The following is a 22,031-nucleotide window of genomic DNA, read 5'->3' on the forward strand; positions in this document are numbered from 1 at the left end:
CACAAAAAACAAAAGTTGGGGAAGAAAAAAGGTTACCGATAAAATAAATGCGAAAACTCTGAAAATCGGCACGATATGAGACGAAAAATCCTCCAAAACAACGGTGATTGGTCGAGAAGATGGTCAGAAGTAGTTTTTAGGCGCCTGGAGATGACGAATGAGATGGTTCACAAGGTTTTTAAGGAAAAAATCGTGTCTCTTTGAATTCTGTGCATTCACACGGGCGTGTGGAAATTGCCCACGCCCGTGCACCCCATTACAAGAGAGCCACAGGGGCGCTCACACGCCCATGTGCGCTCTCTGGAAAACACTCCTTCGACTCTGACTGCTCTCGCACGGGCGTGAGGAAAATACCCACGCCCGTGTGCCCGACCCACAGGGGCAGTTGCACGCCCCTGTGGCTTCCCTGGACATCCGAAAAATGCCAAGTGTTCTACACGCCCGTGCAGAAATTCTGTACGGGCGTGGACATTCACATGCCCAACTCACGAGGGCAGCAACACACGCCTGTGCCATCTCAGGATGGAGAGAACTCCTCTGCAGGGTTTTGCACGGGCGTGTGGAAATTACCCACGCCCGTGCAGTTTTCACAAGGTCGCCCAGAGGGGTGAGTCCACGCCCCTGTGTGCTCTCGGGATAATCCGCCCAACTCTGCAGGAATTCACACGCCCATGCGGAAATTACCCACGGGCATGTGATAGTCACATGGTCATTCATAGGGGCAGCCGCACGCCCCTCTGCTTTCTTTAGATGAGCTCGTAGTGCAAATCCATGGGTGTGCGGATATTCCACACGCCCGTGTGTTTCTCTGGATGCCTTAGAAAAAATCTGCAGGCTCTACAGAAAAATCTCTGAACATGTTTACACACTCAGAGCCTACCCTATTATGCAAATTTCACCAGTGAAAAACATGAAATAGAGCTCAAACGACATAAATTCGCCAATTCCAATTGAAAACACATGATGAATACTCAAAGCCTACAAGAAAATCTCAGCACAAGCATCTAAAAGTCAAGACACCAACACTTAATAATTTATTCATGCAAACAAACTAAACTAGAATATTAGAAACAGAAAACACTTGGGTTGCCTCCCAAGAAGCGCTTGTTTAACATCACTAAGCTTGACATACCTTGTCTTACCTCACGGGGGTTCATATCTTGCCCATGACTTGAAAGCATGATGAGCACAATCTATTGAAAGTAGAGAGTGTATTATCGGGCTTGGGACCATGACACGTCCAAATATGCATGTGTGTACCGCAAGTGCACGGGTGTCGAAGTAATAAATACCCGGTGAGTCGGGTAGTCGAATCCACAGGGAACAGGGCTACTAGTACTAACTTCTTCTCTGCTATCTAGCCTAATGATAATGGGATAGTGTGGTGATCTAATGTGCGAAGAGATGAACACCGAAGACGAATATGCAAGGGTAAAATGGAAGGAGAATCTCAATCAGTAAAAGTAGGGTATTCGGGCAATGCTCCCCTAGGATTCAGGTATTAGGTACCGGATAAGCAAAGTGTTTCTATGATGAGTAAGTTAAGTCGTGGAAATCCAAACATAATCGGGTCTATCTCTAGATCACCGATACTAGTCCCCTACGTGGTCCCGGTGGAGAAATCGCTCAATCTCAACACCTCACACCACATATGACCGCAAAAGCACTCTAGGGATTCCAAACGTGTATCCAATTCCTAAAGATTGATCCAACCCTAATTCCGAGCAAAGGAACCTAACCCCCTACAAGGTCCCGCGGAGAAATCGAGCAATCTCACACCTCCCACCAAATATGGTTGCATAGAGCTTAGGGAATGGAGATAGAATACACCAATCGGAGAGGAAAGGGGACACTTCACTATCTCATGACTCACCCTCTCAACCCTCTTCAATCTTCAGGTTCTAACCCTAATGGAGATCTCTCTCCCACCAAGGCAACAAATCATGCAAACCAAATAACCATAAGATCAATAAGGCAAGCAAGCATTAAACAATCAAGAATGAAACTTAATCAAACTCGGATTAAATAGAAACACAAAAGCAAATCCACAAAAAGATGAGAATCCTAGGGTTCATAAGCCCAAATACCCTCTAGGGTTTTTAGCCCTCCATGGAGCAACATACAAAACACACCATCAATGAATGACGAGTACATTAAAACCATAGAAATAAACCCCTTATATATGAACCGATGGCCTTGATGGAGAGCTTCGACGTCTTGAAGGACCCACTCCGAAGCTAGGTTCACCGATGGCTTCCTTTATGCTATGACGGAGGAGGAATCGATCAAAGTTGGTGATGAAGCGCCTCCAAAGCCGCAAAGACCTCCTCTCCAAACCCTAGCCTTCTCACCCCTCAAGAGCCGCACAAAAGATGAGAAAGAATAGGGCAAAACGGCTATTTATAGGCCTTAGATCGCGTCTGTCACGTGCCCTCACGCGCCCGTGTGGATTTTCCACGCGGCCGCATGGGCTGTAGAAATTTCCACGCGGCCGCGTAAACAGTAATTTTGATACAGTACTGCTACAGTAAAATTGCTATAGTACTTTTCACAAAACGCGATCCGAACGCTCTTCTCTTAAGGCCACATGTCCGGGCACACGTCCATGTGGTAGGCTATAAAACTTTTCTTTATCGACGTATCTTTGAGAGGTCTTGCAATCTTCACAAAGAGAAGGAACATGAAGATGTGGCTGCCTTTGTGCCCTTCCAAATAGTGAATTGACTTGAATCTTCTTGGAAGTTGGCACACATCTCCACGTTTATGAACTGCTCTCATGTCTTGGTCATTGAATTGAACAAGAACTCCCAACATTGTGTCTTTATAGCCTATCTTTGCTTCCTTTTTACTCTTCAAGGCATTCACAACCTATATGCATAAAAGAACACCAAATACACAATATGAGACATAAACCACAGTACAAATGATGCTCAATGCATGTAAAACATATATAAAAATATGTCTACTCAAGCACTTATCAAACTCCCCCACACTTAAGTCTTTGCTTGTCCTCAAGCAAAATTAAACATTATACCTATGGAAAGAAAAGAGAAGTGCTTGGCCTTAGGTTCACCAAATGAGTACAAGAATAAAATTCTACAGTCATGGACAGAATCAAACACTAGACAAAAACATCCAACTCAAGCACTTATCAGACCACCTAGCAATGGTTCATCCAACTCCTTCTGTTCACGGACGTCTCCAACAGCCTTGGAGTGTTTCTTGTGGCGTCTCCTAGCCATCTTCATCTTCCAGAGCACCTTCTTCAAGATCCCCGGGGTAGATGGTACTTCTACCATCGATCTAAGCATCATTACATCTTCATGTCACTCCTCTTGGTCGAACAAACCTTCATAAGGATCTGGATTGAACATTTCCTGCATGTATTCATCAATAATCTCATCAATAGTGTCTAGAAAGTATAAAGTGTCATCGAAACCAAGGGAATGCCACATAGCTTCATTAAGGCGGTATGTGAGCTTGTCATCTCCAACTCTCAATGTGAGCTCTCCGCCGTCCATGTCAATCAATGCTTTGGAAGTCTGCAAGAACGGTCTCCCAAGTATCAAGCGTACATCTACATCCTCATCGACATCTAGCACTACAAAGTCAACCAGAAAAATGTACTTGTCCACCTTAACAAGCACGTCTACAATGATGCCTCTCGGATGTCGCACTGTTCGGTCCACTAGTTGCAAAGTTATCCGAGTAGGCCTAGGCTCGCCCAAGCCTAGCTTTTGAAAGAAAGTATATGGCATGACGTTGATACTAGCCCCTGAGTCCGCTAATGCCATTTCCCCACCTAAATTGCCAATATTACACGGAATGATGAAGCTTCCCGGGTCTTTCTTCTTGTTCGGCATGTTCTTTTGCAATACCGCCGAGCATGAAGCATCTAAAATCACTGAAGCACTTTCCTAAAACTTCCTATTATTAGTCAACAAGTCTTTCAAGAACTTCGCATACTTAGGCATTTGGGCTAATGCCTCAACAAAAGGAATATTGATGTGGAGCTGCTTGAACAAACTCATGAACTTCTTATACTGTTCATCCCCTTGGTCATTTTTCAATCTAGAGTGATAGGGGATTCTTGGCTTGAAAGGTGGTGGCGCCACCTGTTTCTCTTTGCTCGTCCCCTCTTTTACCTCTATAATCTCGGGTACATGTTCTTTTGGCATCTCACTCGGAAGCCTGCCTTCAACCTCACGACCACTTCTCAAAGTGATCGCCTTCGCATGCTCTCTAGGGTTGGTCTCTGTATTGCTCGTCTAGCTTCCATGTGGCCTTTCAGAGAGAGACTTCGCAATTTGCCCCACCTGATTTTCAAGGTTATGCAAAGAAGCGGTGTTCTTGTGAAGTGTAGCCTCGACTGATTCAAACCTTGTATTTGCAGATTGCACAAATCTAGCCAAGTGCTTCTCTAAGTCAGTCATTCGGGTTTCCAAACCTGATACTCTGTTTTCCACCTGAGGGGCTTGTTGTTTTTGTTGTTGGAAACCCGGTGGCCCAATGGTCTTTTATGAACCCTGATTACTCCATGAGAAATTGGGATGATTCTTCCAACTTGAATTGTAGGTATTGCTATATGGGTTTCCTTGTGGTCTCATGACATTACCTACAAAATCAACGTTTTCCACCGAAGAAACATCACCGATAGAGATCGGGCAATCGGAGGGAGCATGTCCTCCACCACACCCGGTGTAATTAGTCACGGCCGCCAGTCTATTTGAAGTTAGAAGATCTAACTTCCTACTCAAATTTTCCACTTGAGCCGCCAATGAAGTTACCGCATCTATTTCATGGAGACCGGCCACTTTTTTCTTCTCCTTGGCATTCCATTGGTAGCTGTTTAACCCCATTTCTTCAATTAACTGATGGGCCTCATCGCGGGTCTTGCTACCTAAGGTACCTCCTTCTGCCACATCCAAGAGTTGCCTTGTACTCGGGTTCAAACCATTAAAAAAGGTCTAAACAATCATCCACTCTGGGAATCTGTGTTGCGGGCACTTTCTCAGGAGCTCGTTGAACCTTTCCCATGTCTCGAATAAAGACTCCAATTCCAACTGAACAAAGGATGAGATCCCATTCCTAATCTTTGTTGATTTTTCGGGAGGGAAATACCGGGCCAGAAAAGCTTCTACCATCTCCTCCCATGTGGTAATTGATGCTCTAGGTAATGAGTGTAGCCATTGCTTCGCTCTCCCCTTTAGGGAAAATGGGAAGGATCTCAACTTGATGGCATCATCCGTCACTCCGTTTATCTTTAGCATATCACACACCTTGAGAAAACTCTCTATATGAATGTTTTGGATCCTCATAGGCCAAACCGTTGAACTGCATGCGGATTGCTGCAACATGTGGATGAATGTCGGCTTCAACTCAAAGTTTTGAGCTGTAATCGGGGGATGCACAATACTCGATTGTGTCCCCAACACTCGAAAGGTCCGCACAATCGAGATAATGTTAGTTGTTGCTCATTCTATTACGCCATGTTTTCGGATCCTTCCATTTCCAAATCGACTACATAAGACTGTTTCTTGCAGTGCTCTTTCTCTTTTTTTCTTAAGTGTACATTCAAGCTCAAGATCTCCTTCAACCAATATTGAGGGATTCCCTCGGGTCATAACACGGAGTCGCACCCAAAAAAAGAAAGAAAAAAAGAAATTAGAACGATGATTGAATAAGAAGATAGGAAATAGAATGTATGGTGAAATAGCTAAGAAAAAAATAAAGTGCAAAAGTATCTCTAAACGCCTACTCCCGAGCAATGGCACCTAAAACTTGACAAGGTCCCCTTGCGTATATCCCGTAAGTGTACGGGTTTGTCGAAGTAATAATTCCAGATGAGCGGGTATCGAATCCGTAGAAAAGTAGTGAATAAAAACACTTAATCCGCTTTTAGCTATGTGAAAAATCAATAGTGATAAGTGTGACAATGATTCAATTATCAAAAGTAAAATCAACAAGTAAGAGAGCATGAGTAAAAGAGAAGGTAAGGCAATCAATAAAGATGGGGTACTCGGATAATGCTCCGACTAGGACGATTGCTTCAAGTGCAAGAACCCTCTATTATGCTTCCTAATCAATGCAATAGTCAGTCGTGGAAATCCTTCATTACATAGTCCCAAATCTAAGGTCAACTATGCCTAACTCTATACACGTCCCGGAGGAGAAATCGAACAATCTCAACACCTCGTACTCGCATAGAGTTGCAATGAGCTCTAGGGATTCCAAGTAATAAATCTCTTCCTAATTATAGACCTAACCCTTTGGTCCAGGTGGAAGGTCCCTTGTCCTGTATAGGTAGAATCTATTACGCCGGAGGGAAAAAGGGACGCTCCTGTACCTCTCGACTCACCCTCTAAACCCTCTCCAACCTAGCTTTGTCTAACACTCATGGTGTGTCACTCACTCACAATGTCACCAACAAGAACTCTCAACCCTAGTGTCACTCTAGGGGAAATGTTCATACAATCAAGCATTTAAGGTTGGAACTCACAATAAACATCAATTAATTGAAAGCATAATAAAGAGATTCAATGAAATGAATACATCCTAGGTTTCACAAATACCCAAGTACCAATTAGGGGTTTAGCTCTCCATGGAGCTAAGTACAATCAAAGAAATAGAATGTAAAAGCAATGAATCCATAGAGAAACCACCTCGATAGTTGTGTCGATGGTCTTGTGGAAAGTCCTCTACTCGTCGTCCAAGGATTCCCTCGTCCAGTATAGGATACGCCTCGACGGAAGCTCCCCTACCAACCTTCTTCCTAAGGAATGATGATGTTAGAGCCATAGAACCTCCCCAAAACCTTAGCCAATACCTCTCAAAACCCTAGCCGAAACCCTCTCTCAAGTTGGGGAAAAGATGGAGAAAAGAATGCTGAAATTGGGGCTAAATCGGCTTTAAACAGGGCTGGAGTTGGGCGACTACATGGGCCTGTGTATTTTTCACATGCCCATGTGGAATTTCCACATGGGCGTGGATAATTTCCAAACGCCCATGTGGATTCCCTGAATTCCTATTTTCTCGGCCAGCCTGAATAGCTTCCCGAATCCATACTTTCATCGGGGTAACGCAAACAGGCACACGTCCACGTCGTGGATCACTTGCTTCTTCAATAAAAGACAAGTTGGTGGAGCTCTTGTTCTATGTGCATAAGTCAGAATGCGCGAGTGTGACTGCCCTTGTGCCCCTCCAAATGGATGTGCCAACTAGAATATGAGGAGGTTGGCACACACTCTAGCATTTCACACCCGACCTATGTCTTCGCGTTTGAACCTTAGCAAGATTTACTCCAAAATCGGTGCATTACGATCCACATTGGCTTCTTTTCTTCATACTCAGCCTCACAACCCTACCTGCACGAAAGTAACATAAAAACACACATATTAGTGTAAAAACCCGAGAAAAGTAATGCTCAACATAAGGAATGAACGCTTCGTATTCATATCGCACAAGCACTTATCAAACTCGTGGTGTGTCACTCACTCACAAGGTTACCAACAAGAACTCTCAACCCTAGTGTCACTCTAGGGAAGTATTCACACAATCAAGCATTCAAGGTTGGAACTCACAATAAACATCAATTAATTGAAAGCATAATGAAGGGATTCTAAGAAATGAATATATCCTAGGGTTCACAAATACCCAAGTACCCACTAGGGGTTTAGTTCTCCATGGAGCTAAGTACAGTCAAAGAAATAGAATATAAAAGCAATGAATCTGTAGAAAACCCCCTCGATAGTCGTGTCGATGGTCTTATGGAAAGTCCTCTACTCGTCGTCCAAAGATCCCCTTGTCCGGTATAGGATACGCCTCGACAGAAGCTCCCCTATCAACCTTCTTCAAAGGAGATGGCGATGTCTGAGCCGTAGAACCTCTCCAAAACCCTAGCCAATACCTCTCAAAACCCTAACCGAAGCCCTCTCTCAAGTTGGGGAAAAGATGGAGAAAAGAATGCTAAAATCAGGGCTACATCGGCTTTAAATAGGGCTGGAATCGGGGATCCAAAAGTCCCTTTGGACGCCCCGGTGGATTTTTCACACTGGCGTGTGAAAATTCCCCACGCCCGTGTGGATTCTCTGTTCAGCAGCTTTCTCGGCCGGCTGTAAACAGTGCTGCTACAGTACTTTTGCTTCAACGCTTTCCTGCAGTACCTAGCCTAAAATACTTCCCGAATCCATACTTTCATCGAGGTAACGCAAATAGGCACACGTTCACATCGTGGATCGTTTTGCTTCTTTAATGACGGACAAGTTGGTGGAGATCTTGTTCCATGTGCATAAGTCGGAATACTTGAGTGTGACTACCCTTGTGCCCCTCCAAATGGTTGTCCTAACTCAAATACGAGGAGGTTGGCACACACTCTAGCATTTCACACCCGACCTATATCTTCGTGTTTGAACTTTAGCAAGATTTCCTCCAAAATCGGTGCATTTTGATCCACATTGGTTTCTTTCATTCATACTAGGCCTCACAACCCTACCTGCAAAAAAGTAACATAAAAACACACATATTAGTGTAAAAACCCGAGAAAAGTAATGCTCAACATAACGAAAGAACGCTTCACATTCATATCGCACAAGCACTTATCAGTTATCACCCATTCACTCTACTATGACCACAAAGAACTCTTGGGATGTGGAGGTAGGATAGATCACACCGGAAGGAAAAAGGGACGCTCCGCTACCTCTTGGCTCACCCTTTCAACCCTCTCCAATCTAGCTTTGTCTAACTCTCATGGTGTGCCACTCACTCACAAGAGTTACTAAGAAGAACTCTCAAGCATACAAGATTGGAACTCACAATAAACATCAATTAATTGAAAGCATAATAAAGAGATTCAATGAAATGAATACATCATAGGGTTGACAAATACCCAAGTACCCATTAGGGGTTTAGCTCTCCATGGAGCTAGATACAATCAATGAAATCGAATGTAATAACAAAGCATCCATAGAAAACCCCCTCATTAGTCATGGTGATGGTCTTGTAGAGAGTCCTCTACTCATCGCAAGGGTCCCTTTGTAAGGCCTATTATACACCTCACTGGATCGATGCCGACGAAAGCTCTCTCACTAACCTTCTTCCAAACGGCGGCCAATATTGGACCCGTAGAACCTCCCCAAAGCCCTAGGTAATACCTCTCAAAACCCTAGCCACAGCCCTCTCTCAAGTTGGGGAAAAGATGGAGAAAGGAATGCCGAAATCAGCACTGAAATCGGCTTTTAAGGGCTGGAATCGGGATTTCACACGTCCGTGTGAGCGCCCCGATGGATTTTTCACAAGGACATGTGGTATTTCATCAAGCCCGTGTGGATTCTCTGTTTTCCAGTTTTCTCGGCCGACTGTGAATAGTGTCGGTACAATATTCTTGCTACATTACCCTACTACAGAATCCATGCTTTCATTGAGGTAATGCAAACGGGCACACGTTTACGTCGTGGATCGCTTTGCATCTTCAATAACGGACATGTTAGTGGAGATCTTGTTCATGCACAAGTCAGAATGCTTGAATGTAACTGTCCTTGTGACCCTCCAAATAGTTGTGCTAAGTCGAATTCTAGGAGGTTGACACACATTTCCGCCTCTCAAACCCGACCTATGTCTTCGCGTTTGAACCTTAGTAAGATTTCCTCCAAATTGGTGCATTACGACCCACATTGGCTTCTTTCTATCATATTCAGCCTCACAACCCTACCTGCATGAAAGTAACATAAATACACTCATATTAGCGTTAAAACCCGAGAATAGTAATGCTCAACACAAGGAAAGAACGCTTCGCATTCTTATCGCACAAGCACTTATCAAACACCCCCACACTTAAGCTTTTGCTTGTCCTCAATCAAAAATACTATAGCAGCACTATTTACAACTGTAGTAGCACTGTAGAAAAGCACTGTAGTAGCAAAGGTACGCCGAAAATCACAATTCCAAAGAAATCCCATAGGGGCATGTGGATTCCCGATTCCAGCCCTATTTAAAGCCGATTGAGCCCTGATTTTAGCATTCTTTTCTCCATCTTTTCCCCAACTTGAGAGAGGGTTTCGGCTAGGGTTTTGAGAGGTATTGGCTAGGGTTTTAGAGAGGTTCTACAGCTCTGACATCATCATTCCTTTGGAAGTAGGTTGGTAGGGAAGCTTCCATAGAGGCCTATCCTATACCGGACAAGGGAATCCTTGGACGACGAGTAGAGGACTTTCCACAAGACCATCGACACGACTATAGAGGGGGTTTCTCTATGGATTCATTGCTTTTACATTCTTTTTCTTTTGCATTCTATTTGTTTCATTGAATCTTTTTATTATGCTTTTAATTAATTAATGTTTGTTGTGAGTTCCAACCTTGAATGCTTGATTGTATGAACATTTCCCCTAGAGTGACACTAGGGTTGATAGTTCTTGTTGGTAACCTTGTGAGTGAGTGACACACCATGAGCATTAGACAAAGCTAGGTTGGAGAGGGTTGAGAGGGTAAGTCGAGAGGTACAGGAGCGTCCCTTTTCCCCTCCGGCGTAATAGATTCTACCTATACAGGACAAGGGAATCCTTGGACGACGAGTAGAGGACTTTCCACAAGACCATCGATACGACTATCGAGGGGGTTTCTCTATGGATTCATTGCTTTTACATTCTATTTCTTTGATTGTACTTAGCTCCATGGAGAGCTAAACCCTAGTGGGTACTTGGGTATTTGTGAACCCTAGGATATATTTGTTTCATTGAATCTCTTTATTATGCTTTCAATTAATTGATGTTTATTGTGAGTTCCAACCTTGAATTCTTGATTGTATGAACATTTCCACTAGAGTGACACTAGGGTTGAGAGTTTTTGTTGGTAACCTTGTGAGTCAGTGACACACCACGAGCGTTAAACAAAGCTAAGTTGGAGATGGTTAAGAGGGTGAGTCGAGAGGTACAAGAGCGTCCCCTTTTCCATCCGGCGTGATAGATTCTACCTCCGTTCCTCGAGTTCTTTGCATCCATAATAGGGTGAATGGTCTAAGGGATGACCCTCCACTAGGGCTTAGTTGCGCGTGCAATGGAGTGAAGCGTTGAGGTGATCTTAGTATCTAGGGCTTAATTGTGGTCAGGGACCTTCCACCTGGACCAATGGGTTAGGTCTATAATTAGGAAGAGATTTATCACTTGGAATCCCTAGAGCTCATTGCAACTCTATTCGAGTGCGAGGTTGAGAGGTTATCTAATATCTCCTCTGGGACATGTATAGAGTTAGGCATAGTTGACCTTATATTTGGGACTATGTATTTAAGGATTTTCACGACTCACCATTGCATTGATTAGGAAGCATAATAGAGGATTCTTGCACTTGAAATGATTGTCCTAGGCGGAGCATTATCCGAGTACCCCATTTTTATCGATTGTCTTACCTCCTCCTTTACTCGTGCTCTCTTACTTGTTGCTTTTACGTTTGAGAATTGAATCATTATCACACTTATCACTACTGATCTTTCATATAGCTAAGAAGAGGATTAAGTGTTTTTATTACGTACTCCCAGTGGATTCGATACCCGCTCATCCGGGATTATTACTTCGACAAACCCGTGCACTTGCGCGATATACGCAAGGGGGTTGTCAAGTTTTTAGCGCCGTTGCTGGGGGAGTAAGCGTTTAGAGATACTTTGCACTTTGTTTTCTTAGCTATTTCACTATACATTCTATTTCATATCTTCTTATTCTATCATCGTTCTGATTTCTTTTTGTTTCTTTTTGGTGCAGCTCCAGGTTATGACACGAGGGAATCCCTCAATATTGATTGAAGGAGATCCTGAGCTTGAACGTACACTTAGAAGAAAAGGGAAAGATCCTGTGCAAGAATAGTCTAATTTAGCTGATTTGGAAGTGGAAGAATCTGAAAATATGGCAGAACAGAATGAGCAACAACGAATATTATCCGATTATGCCAGACCTTCAGTGTTGGGGACACAGTCGAGTATTGTGCATCCCCTGTTTACAGCTTAGAACTTTGAACTGAAGCTGGTATTCATCCACATGTTGCAGCAATCCGCACAATTCAATGGTTTGGCCGATGAAGATCCAAACAGTTATATAGAGAGCTTTCTTTAGGTGTGCGATATCTTTGAAGATAAAGCGGGGTGACGGATGATGTAATCAACTTCATGAGCCTTCCTATTTTTCCCTAAAGGGAGAGGCGAGCGAAGCAGTGGCTACACTCATTACCTTGAGCATCAATTACCACATGGGAGGAGATGGTAGAAGCTTTTCTAGCCCGTTATTCCCCTCCAGGAAAATCAGCAAAGCTTAGGAACGAGATCTCATCCTTTGTTCAGTTGGAATTGGAGTCTCTATTCGAGACATGGGAAAGGTTCAAGGAGCTCCCCGAGAAAGTGCCCGCAACATGGATTCCCCGGAGTGGATGATTGTTCGGACCTTTTATAATGGTTTGAACCCAAGTACAAAGGCAACTATTGGATGCGGCAGCAGGAGGTACCTTAGGTAGCAAGACCCCCGATGAGGCCCGTCGGTTAATTGAAGAAATAGGGTTAAACGACTACCAATGGAATGCTAGGGAGAAGAAAAAAAGTGGCGGTCTCCATGAAAAAAAGTGCATCTGCCCATGTGGACCTCTCTTGATGAGGCGCACGGGCTTGCATGTACTGCACGCCCGTGCGATTGCTAGAAATCAAGAGGCGCGAGTCTTCCTATAAAAAAATCCTTGCATGCTCTCTTCTTTTTCATCTTTCAACCGCTGAAAACCATTTCTGATCTTATTACCGACCTCTCATCGTTGTTGGAGGATTTTTCTTTGCATATCGTGCCAATTATCAGAGTTTTCGCATTTATTTCATCAGTAACCTTTTTATCCTCTTTTTTCGCCAACTCTTATTTTTCACAGATTAAATATTTATATGTGCGAATTTTCATTTTTACAATGCATGGTGCATGTTTATAAAGCATCTAAACGGGGTTGTAAGTTAAATTCTTGAGAATTGTTGTGCACCTGTGCGGGTTTCTCACGCTCTACAGATAAACACGGGCGTGGGTAATTTCCACAAGCTCGTGTGGAATTCTGCAGTATATTGCTTTTGGGCTTCTTTGATCATTTTCCTCTTTTTGTACTACAGGTATGGCACCTCACGTGAAGAAGAACGAAGTAAAGTGTCTCAGAGTCACCCACCCGAGCCAATACAGATGGAATTCTCAAATCCTGAGCATCAAGCTCGATTTGAGAGACTTTCAGCACTTGGTTTTGGTCAGACTTGTTTTGTGGATTTGCAAGTGCTGAGAAATATTCAGCGGTGTGACGAGCTAGCTGATGAGATTGATAATATGTTAGCAGTAGGAAGCTGGAGGAGGTTACTGACGATTCGTGAGCCGGCTTATCGCGCATTGACCCTCGAGGTTTTAGCGTCTTTTGAGTTGAGGTATGGGAGAATTGACACTATGGATGCTATACAGTTTCGAGCATTCGGACATCCATTTTCCATGAGTGTCACTAAGTTTTTGATTCAGATGGGCCTGTATGACGTTGCATATACCAGTACAGAGGAGTATGGACGTTTACCTGCGGATTTTCAAGTATCAGTGACTCCAAACTATGTGTATAGGGTCTTATGTGGACATGGGCAAATTGAACTAGGAATGTCGAAGGCCACCAGCCTATCCCGGTTGAGCTACAGGTATTTGCACAAGGTTCTCAGTAGGTCTGTGTGACAAGGTCCCCTTGCGTATATCCCGCAAGTGCACGGGTTTGTCGAAGTAATAATCCCGGGTAAGCGGGGTCGAATCCACAGGGAGTAGGGAGTAAAGACACTTAATTTGATTCTTAGCTATGTGGAGTATCAACAATGATAAGTGTGATAATGATTCAATTCTCAACAATTAAAAGCAACAAGTAAGAGAGCAAAAGTAAGGAGGAGGCAAGGCAATCGATAAAGATGGGGTACTCGGATGATGCTTCACCTAGGATAATCGCTTCAAGTGCAAGAACTCTCTATTATGCTTCCTAATCAATGCAATGGTGAGTCATGAAAATCCTTACATACATAGTCGCAAATCTAAGGTCAACTATGCCTAACTCTATTGATGTCTCGGAGGAGAGATTAAATAACCTCTCAACCTCGCACTCGAATAAAGTTGCAATAAGCTCTAGGGATTACAAGTGATAAATCGCTTCCTAATTATAGACCTAACCCTTTGGTCCAGGCGGAAGGTCCCTAGCCACAATTAAGCCCTAGATACTAAGATCCCCTCAACGCTTCACTCCATTGCACGCGCAACTAGGCCCCAGCGGAGGTTCATCCCTTAGACCATTCACTCTATTATGGCCACAAAGAAGTCAAGGAACGGAGGTAGAATCTATCACGTCGGAGAGGAAAGAGGACGCTCCTATACCTCTCGACTCACCCTCTCCAACCTAGCTTTGTCTAATGCTCGTGGTGTGTCACTCACTCACAAGGTTAGCAACAAGAACTCTCAACCCTAGTGTCACTCTAGGGGAAACATTTATACAATCAAGCATTCAAGATTGGAACTCACAATAAACATCAATTTATTGAAAGCATAATAAAGAAGTTAAAAGAAACGAATACATCCTAGGGTTCACAATAACCCCCAAGTACCCACTTGGTGTTTAGCTCTCCATGGAGCTAAGTACAATCAAAGAAAGCAATGAATCCATTCCTCAATGGTCATATCGATGGTCTTGCGGAGAGTCCTCTACTCGTCGTCCAAGGATTCCCTCGTCTGGTATAGGATATGCCTCGACAGAAGCTCCCCTACCAACCTTCGTCCTCAGTAATGATGATGTCTTAGCCGTAGAACCTTTCCAAAACCATGGCCAATATCCCTCAAAACCCTAGCCGAAGCCCTCTCTCATTGGGGAAAAGATGGAGAAAAGAATACCAAAATCGGGGCTGAATCGGCTTTAAATAGGGCTGGAATCGGGCAACTCCACCGGCGTGGACGCTACACGCGCCCGTGCGGAATTTCCACACGGTCCGTGGATAATTTCCACACGCCCGTGTGGGTTCTCTATTTCTCTGATTTCTGGGCCGGCTGTAAACAGTGTTGCTACAATACTTGCTTCTTCAATGATATATATGTTGGTGGAGCTCTTGTTCTTATATTCATAAGACGGAATGCTCGAGTGTGACTGCCTTTGTGCCCCTCCAAATGGATGTGCTCACTCGAATGCGAGGAGGTTGGCACACACTCTAGCATCTCACACATGTCCTATGTATTCACGTTTGAAACTTAGCAAGATCTCCTCCAAAATAGGTGCATTATGATCCATATTGGCCTATTTCCTTCATACTCAGCCTCACAACCATACCTGCATAAAAGTGACATAAAAACACACATATTAATGTAAAAACCTGAGAAAAGTAATGCTCAACATAAGGAATGAACACTTCACATTCATATCGCACATGCACTTATCAAACTCCCCCACACTTAAGCTTTTGCTTGTCCTCAAGCAAACATTAAAAACATTCTGTGCATCAATGAAGAAAATATTGAAAGTGCTTGGCCTTAGGTTCACCGAGGTATACAAAGAAAGTATTCTACAAGTAAGGAAAATTTCAACACTAAATACAAAAAAATCAATGCTCTAGCTAAAAACTTGAATCAAAAAGAACAACAAACCCGAATTCCGTGTAAGTGTATGAACTCACTCAAAACAACCCAAGTTATACTCCTTAAAGTTCTAAGTACAAGGGACTTATTTATCTATAAAAGTAAAAAAAATTTTAAAAGATGGTAGTAGCTTCACACATCCTCTAAAGTAGCCCTTTCCAAAGCGGCCGCTAAGGTGGCTTTCACACTTTCGAGGTGGTAGCTCTTTCTACCCGAGTGGTAGCTTTCACTCATCCTATGAGATAACTCTTTCTCTCATTAGGGCATAACTAGTATCCGACTTGTAAGAGTGGGCTTCATACTTCATAGGTGGTAGCTCTTTCCACCCAACAAATACAAATAAACAATAAAACTATTTTGTTCCTTCTTTTCATTTTTTTTTTCACAATATTAGCAAAAGAAGTAAACCTGACTAGTCCCTTTAACATCGAACATGAGTTTCCAATAGAGTTCAAAGAGTGAGTAGTGCACTAAGTGTAAATCGGGTAAAAATTACTAAAAATTCAAGCAAGAACTAGAGCATGAAAATATTCAATGTTAACAATTGTCCTAGACTTAAGAATACAATCATTGCAACTAAGGTGAACCACCATTGGCTATGTGAGCATATATCAATTAAGAACAATAGAAAAGATGTGCGCATTATGAAACTCCCCCCCACACTTAAGTTGTATATTATCCTCAATGTACTCATGCAAGCTCACTCAAAATATATCATTCAAAAAAATAGATGTGGGAGAAGCAATCAAAACAATACTCCCCTGACTCCTAGTTGATGAAGCTAATTCGTTGGGAGTAGTGTTTCAACGGGTTGTGAAGCTCACACGGCCAAGTGCCGAAGCACCTTGGCCATGCCCATGACTAAGTCCCAATTCGCAAGATGACAAGACCATCTGCACGCATACACATGGGGGTTCAGTGAAGCTCAAGAAAAACAAAAATAACTCGAGTGTATAAAAGATGAAGCAATGAATGCAACTCGATAAATGCAACATAACATAAACTCATTAGGAAAAAATCCTTTCTGAGTGAACAAGTCTAAAAACAAGAAAATAAAATAAAGTAAAATGCATGAAAGTAAAACAAAGGTCAAGTGTCGGAGTCGCTCTCGGGCTCCGCTACTGCTGCTGAAGTGGAAGCATATAGTGGGTCCTCCGGTGCTGGGGTCAAGGATGGAGGTGCTGGAGGAACTGAGGGGGCCTGAAGAGTCCTCGGCTGCAGGACAAATGATGAGGTAACGTCTCGCTATAGGATCTACTATAATATGTCGAAACATGCCATGAACTCTGTATACTAAGTGGCCTGCGTAGCCCTAATCTCGGCAACCTCGGCTCGGACCACTCCTATAGCATTCTCGATCCTCTCAAAGCGATCATTGGCTCGAGATGGTGAAAACAAACGCACTGGGGGTGGTTCCTCGGCCGCAGGAGGTGCCTCGATCTCCATCGATACTGGCTGAGGCTCAGGGATGGGCTGAGATGCTCCAGCTTCATCACCTTCATCCTCAGCTATCTCTGGGGCTGGTAGGACTAAAGCAAAAACCCCTGTCCGAACCCTACGGACCATGCCCATCAACTGCATCGTCTCTAGACCCAGGGGAGTGGGTACACTCGTCGTCTCGGCCCCGCGAATCCAATCCAAGAGACCCATGCCCAGCACTAATCTTTTAATGTAAGGGCCCAAGAAGATCGCTCCCAGTCTAGCATACTGTCCCTGATGTCTGATGTAATCAGCCAAGATATGCCCTAAGTGGATCGGTACGCGCTCTACCATCGAGTACAAGTACAACAGATCCTGACGGCTCAAGACACCAATACAGTCACCATAACCATTCACTGACCTACTCATGATGGCGTGCAAATATCTGTAGGCAGGTCGGGAAAGGCACTTGGCCTTGGACACCCCCGGCTCGTACTGACCTTGACCACATAGCACTCTGTAAGCTCTCTGCGGGGTCAAGGTTCCAGGATAATCAGTAGGTAACTATGCATACTCCTCTATAGCTGTGAATGCCTCCTCGTATAAGCCCAGCAGTACGGAAAACTGCGTAATGCTCAAGCTATGGTGGCGTCCAAATACTTTGAACTGAATGGTACCCAAACTGTCAAAGCTCGCATACGCTCTATCAAACTCGATTGAGTAGAGCACCTCCAGTGTAAACTCTGATATGGCTGGCTTTCTAATAGTGAGCAACTGCCGCCAACCGCCTTCTGAAACTAGATCCTTGATCTCATTGGCGAACTCATCACCCTGCTGAAGCTCCCGCAGTATAGTAGCATCCAGAAATCCAGTCTGTCCGAAACGGAGTCTTGACAATCGCTCATAACGGACCTGATGTTCGGGAATCACAAATCTCATTCCCTCGGGCTCAGAGGATGACTCATGTGGCCTCTTATCAGCTTGCTTCTTTGACCTAGGTGCCATGATCTGCAAAATTTAAACAAAATTGGTTAAACAAGTTGATAAAACAATACTGCAGAAATCCACATGGTCGTGTGGAATTTCCGCACGCCCATGTGGATTCACGGGGCATGAAAACCGCACGACTAGGCATCAACAATCCAAAAATACAACTCAATAAAATCTCTAACTTCATTCTAAACATAAATCATTGTTCTAATTGAAGAAATGAAGCATTATTAACTAGATTAATCGATAGAAATCATGAATTGATGAAGAAGATGATAAAAAGGGATTTATCGACGAAGAGAAGTGAGAAAATGAAGAGCCAGCCTGAAAACTTTGCTAAAATCCCACCAAACTGGCGCAATGCACTCGGAGAGTATCGTAAGAGTGTTTTCAAGTGAAAAGGAGTCATGAAGAGGGAGAGAAACCATCCTCTTTTAAACAGAACTTGTGACTTTTGACGTTCTGTGCATCCACACGGGCGTGTGGAAATTCCCCACGCCCGTGTGCCTCACTTCAAAAGCTCCACATGGGCGTACACACGCCCCTGTGCGCTCTCGAAAAAACTCTCACTGACTTAGAACGATCTCCCACGGGCGTGTGGAAAATATCCATGCCCGTGCGCCAGACCCACATGGCCAGACGCACGCCCCTGTGGCTTCCCTGAACAACTGAGAAAAATATCAAGTCTTACGCACGCCTGTGCGGAAATTCCCCACGGGCGTGGACATTCACATGCCCAACTCACAGGGGCAACCGCACGCCACTGTGTTTTCTAGGGATGGAGGGAGGAACCTGCAGAGTTTCGCACGGGCGTGCGGAAATTACCCACGCCCGTGCGTGGTTCACAAGGTCACCCACAGGGGCGAGTCCACGCCCCTGTTTGTTCTCGGGAAAATCTGCCCAACTCTGCAGGAATTCACACGCCCATGCGGAAATTACCCACGGGTGTGCGCCAGTCGCATGGTCATCCACAGGGGCAGCCGCATGCCCCTGTGCCCTCTCTGGATGAGCTCACAGTACACATCCATGGGAGTGCGGAAATTCCACACGCCCGTGTGTTTTCTCTGGATGGCTTAGAAAAAACCTGCAGGCTCTGCATAAATATTTTGAACATGTTTACACACTCAGAGCCTACCAAATTATGCAAAATTTAACAGAAAAAACACGAAATAGAACTCAAACGACCAAACTTCGCCAATTCTCAACAAAACACACAATGAATTCTTTTAAAAACCCACAACAAAATCGCAGCACAAGCACTCAAAAAGAATTGAAACACCAACACTTAACAATTTATTCATGTAACAAACTAAACTAAAAAGTAAGAAAACAGTAAACACTTGGGTTGCCTCCCAAGAAGCGCTTGTTTAACGTCACTAAGCTTGACGTATCTTTCTTACCTCACGGGGGTTAATGAATGAAGGTTGCCCTTTTACCCATGGCTTGGAAGCATGATGAGCAAAGTCTCTTGAGGATAGAGGGTGTACTCTCGGGCTTCGGACCACCTAGCAATGGTTCATCCAACTTCTCTGACTCCCTTACGTCTCCAACAGTCTTGGAGCATTTTCGGTGGCGTCTTCGAGCCCTCTTCATTTTCTTGAGCACCTTCTTCAAGATCCCCGGGGTAAATGTTACTTCTTCAGTCGAACCAAGCATCATTACTTCTTCATTACTCTACTCTTGGTCGAATAATCCTTCGTATGGATCTGGGTTGAACATTTCCTGCATATATTCATCAACAATTTCATCAGTAGTGTCCAGAAAGTATAGAGTATCATCAAAATCGAGAGAATGCCGCATGGCTTCAACAAGGAGGTATGTGAGCTTATCATCTCCAACTCTCAATGTAAGCTCCCCGCCATCCATGTCAATCAATGCTTTGGAAGTCCGTAGGAACGGTCTCCCAAGTATCAAGGGTACATCTGCATCCTCATCGACATCTAGCACTACAAAGTCAACCTGAAAAATGTACTTGTCCACCTTGACAAGCACGTCTTCAATGATGCCTCTTGGATGTCGCACCGTTTGGTCCGCCAATTGTAAAGTCATCCGAGTAGGCCTAGGCTCACCCAAGCCTAGCTTTTGGAAGAAAGTATATGGCATGATGTTGATGCTCACCCCTGAATCCGCCAATGCCATTTCCTCACCTAAGTTGTCGATGTTACACGGAATGATGAAGCTTCCCGGGTCTTTCTTCTTGTTCGGCATGTTCTTTTGCAACACTGCCGAGCATGAAGCATCAAGCACCACTGAAGCACTCTCCTCAAATTTCCTCTTGTTGGTCAATAGGTCTTTCAGGAACTTCGCATAATTAGGCATTTGAGCCAATGCCTCAACAAAAGGAATGTTGATGTGGAGTTGCTTGAATAAACTCAGGAACTTCTTATACTGTTCATCTCCCTTGGTCATTCTTCAATCTAGAGGGATAAGGGATTCTTGGCTTGAAAGGTGGGGTTGCCACCTCTTTCTCTTTGTTTGCTCCCTCCTCAACCTCTACAACCTCGGGTGCGTGTTCTTTCGGCTTCCCACTCAGAAGCATCCCTTTAACCTCACGACCACTTCTCAAAGTGATCGCCTTCACATGTTCTCTAGGGTTGGTTTCCGTGTTGCTTGGTAAACTTCCATGTGGCCTTTCGGAGAGAGACTTCACAATTTGCCCCACTTGATTTTCAAGATTGTGCAAGGAGGCGGTGTGATTGCGAAGTGTAGCCTCGACTGATTCAAACCTTGTATTTGCCGATTGAACAAATCTAGCCAAGTGCTTTACCAAATCTGTCATTCGGGTTTCCAAGCCTGAAATTCTGTTTTCCACTTGAGGGGCTTGTTGTTGTTGTTGGAAACCCGATGGCCCCATGGTCTTCTGTGGTCCTTGATTACTCCATGAAAAGTTGGGATGATTCTTCTAACCTAAATTGTAGGTGTTGTTGTATGGATTCCCTTGAGGTCTCATTCCATTACCTACAAAGTCAACGTTCTCAATTGAAGAAACATCACCAATGACGATTGGGCAATCGGAGGGAGCATGTCCTCCACCATAACCGGTGCAATTAGTCATGGCCGCAACTCTATTCGAAGCTATAAGATCTAGCTTCTTACTCAAACTCTCCACTTGGGCCACCAATGAAGTTACCGCATTAATTTCATGGAGACCGGCCACCTTTTCTTCTCCCTAGCATTCTACTGGTAGCTATTTAACCCCATTTCCTCAATCAATTGATGAGCCTCATCGGGGGTATTGCTACCTAAGGTACCTCCTGCCGCCGCATCCAAGAGTTGCCTTGTACTCGGGTTCAAACCATTGTAGATGGTTTGAACAATCATCCACTCCGGGAATCCGTGTTGCGGACACTTTCACAGGAGTTCCTTGAACCTTTCCCATGTCTCAAATAGAGACTCCAATTCCAACTGCACAAAGGATGAGATCTCATTCCTAAGCTTTGCTGATTTTCCGGGAGGGAAATAACGGGCTAGAAAAGCTTCTACCATTTCCTCCCATGCAGTGATTGATGCTCTAGGTAATGAGTGTAGCCATTGCTTTGCTTTCCCCTTTAAGTAAAATGGGAAGTCTCTCAATTTGATGGCATCATCCGTCACACCATTTATCTTCAGCATGTCGCACACCTCGAGGAAGCTCTCTATGTGACTATTTGGATCCTCATCGGCCAAACTGTTGAATTGTGCGGACTGTTGCAGCATATGGATGAATGTCAGCTTTAGCTCGAAGTTTTGAGCTTTAATTGGGGGACGCACAATACAAGATTGTGTCCCCAACACTGAAGGTCTGGCATAATCGGATAGTGTTTGTTGTTGCTCATTTTGTTCTGCCATGTTTTCAGATCCTTCTACTTCCAAATCAGCTAGATTATGATGTTATTGCACAGGTTCTTTCCCTTTTCTTCTAAGTGTACGTTCAAGATCAGGGTCTCCTTCAATCAATATTGATGGATTTCCTCATGTCATAACAAAGTGCAAAGTATCTCTAAACGCCTTGCTCCT

The 22,031-nt window shown here is 44.1% G+C and overlaps 3 non-coding genes across 3 annotated transcripts; 2 read left to right on the forward strand and 1 right to left on the reverse strand.

Moving 5' to 3' along the window:
• Nucleotides 1-4,989: 4,989 nt before the first annotated feature.
• LOC120255107 lies at nucleotides 4,990-5,096 on the forward strand. The gene has a single exon (XR_005534907.1). It is a non-coding gene; the product is annotated as a small nucleolar RNA R71 (small nucleolar RNA).
• A 7,187-nt stretch (nucleotides 5,097-12,283) lies between these two features.
• On the reverse strand, nucleotides 12,284-12,391 carry LOC120255106. Its single transcript, XR_005534906.1, has one exon. It is a non-coding gene; the product is annotated as a small nucleolar RNA R71 (small nucleolar RNA).
• An 8,975-nt stretch (nucleotides 12,392-21,366) lies between these two features.
• Nucleotides 21,367-21,473, forward strand: LOC120255104. The gene has a single exon (XR_005534904.1). It is a non-coding gene; the product is annotated as a small nucleolar RNA R71 (small nucleolar RNA).
• Nucleotides 21,474-22,031: the final 558 nt, after the last annotated feature.

The sequence above is a fragment of the Dioscorea cayenensis genome, unplaced genomic scaffold, assembly GCF_009730915.1.
Source record: "Dioscorea cayenensis subsp. rotundata cultivar TDr96_F1 unplaced genomic scaffold, TDr96_F1_v2_PseudoChromosome.rev07_lg8_w22 25.fasta BLBR01000845.1, whole genome shotgun sequence".
Classification (NCBI taxonomy): Eukaryota; Viridiplantae; Streptophyta; class Magnoliopsida; order Dioscoreales; family Dioscoreaceae; genus Dioscorea; species Dioscorea cayenensis.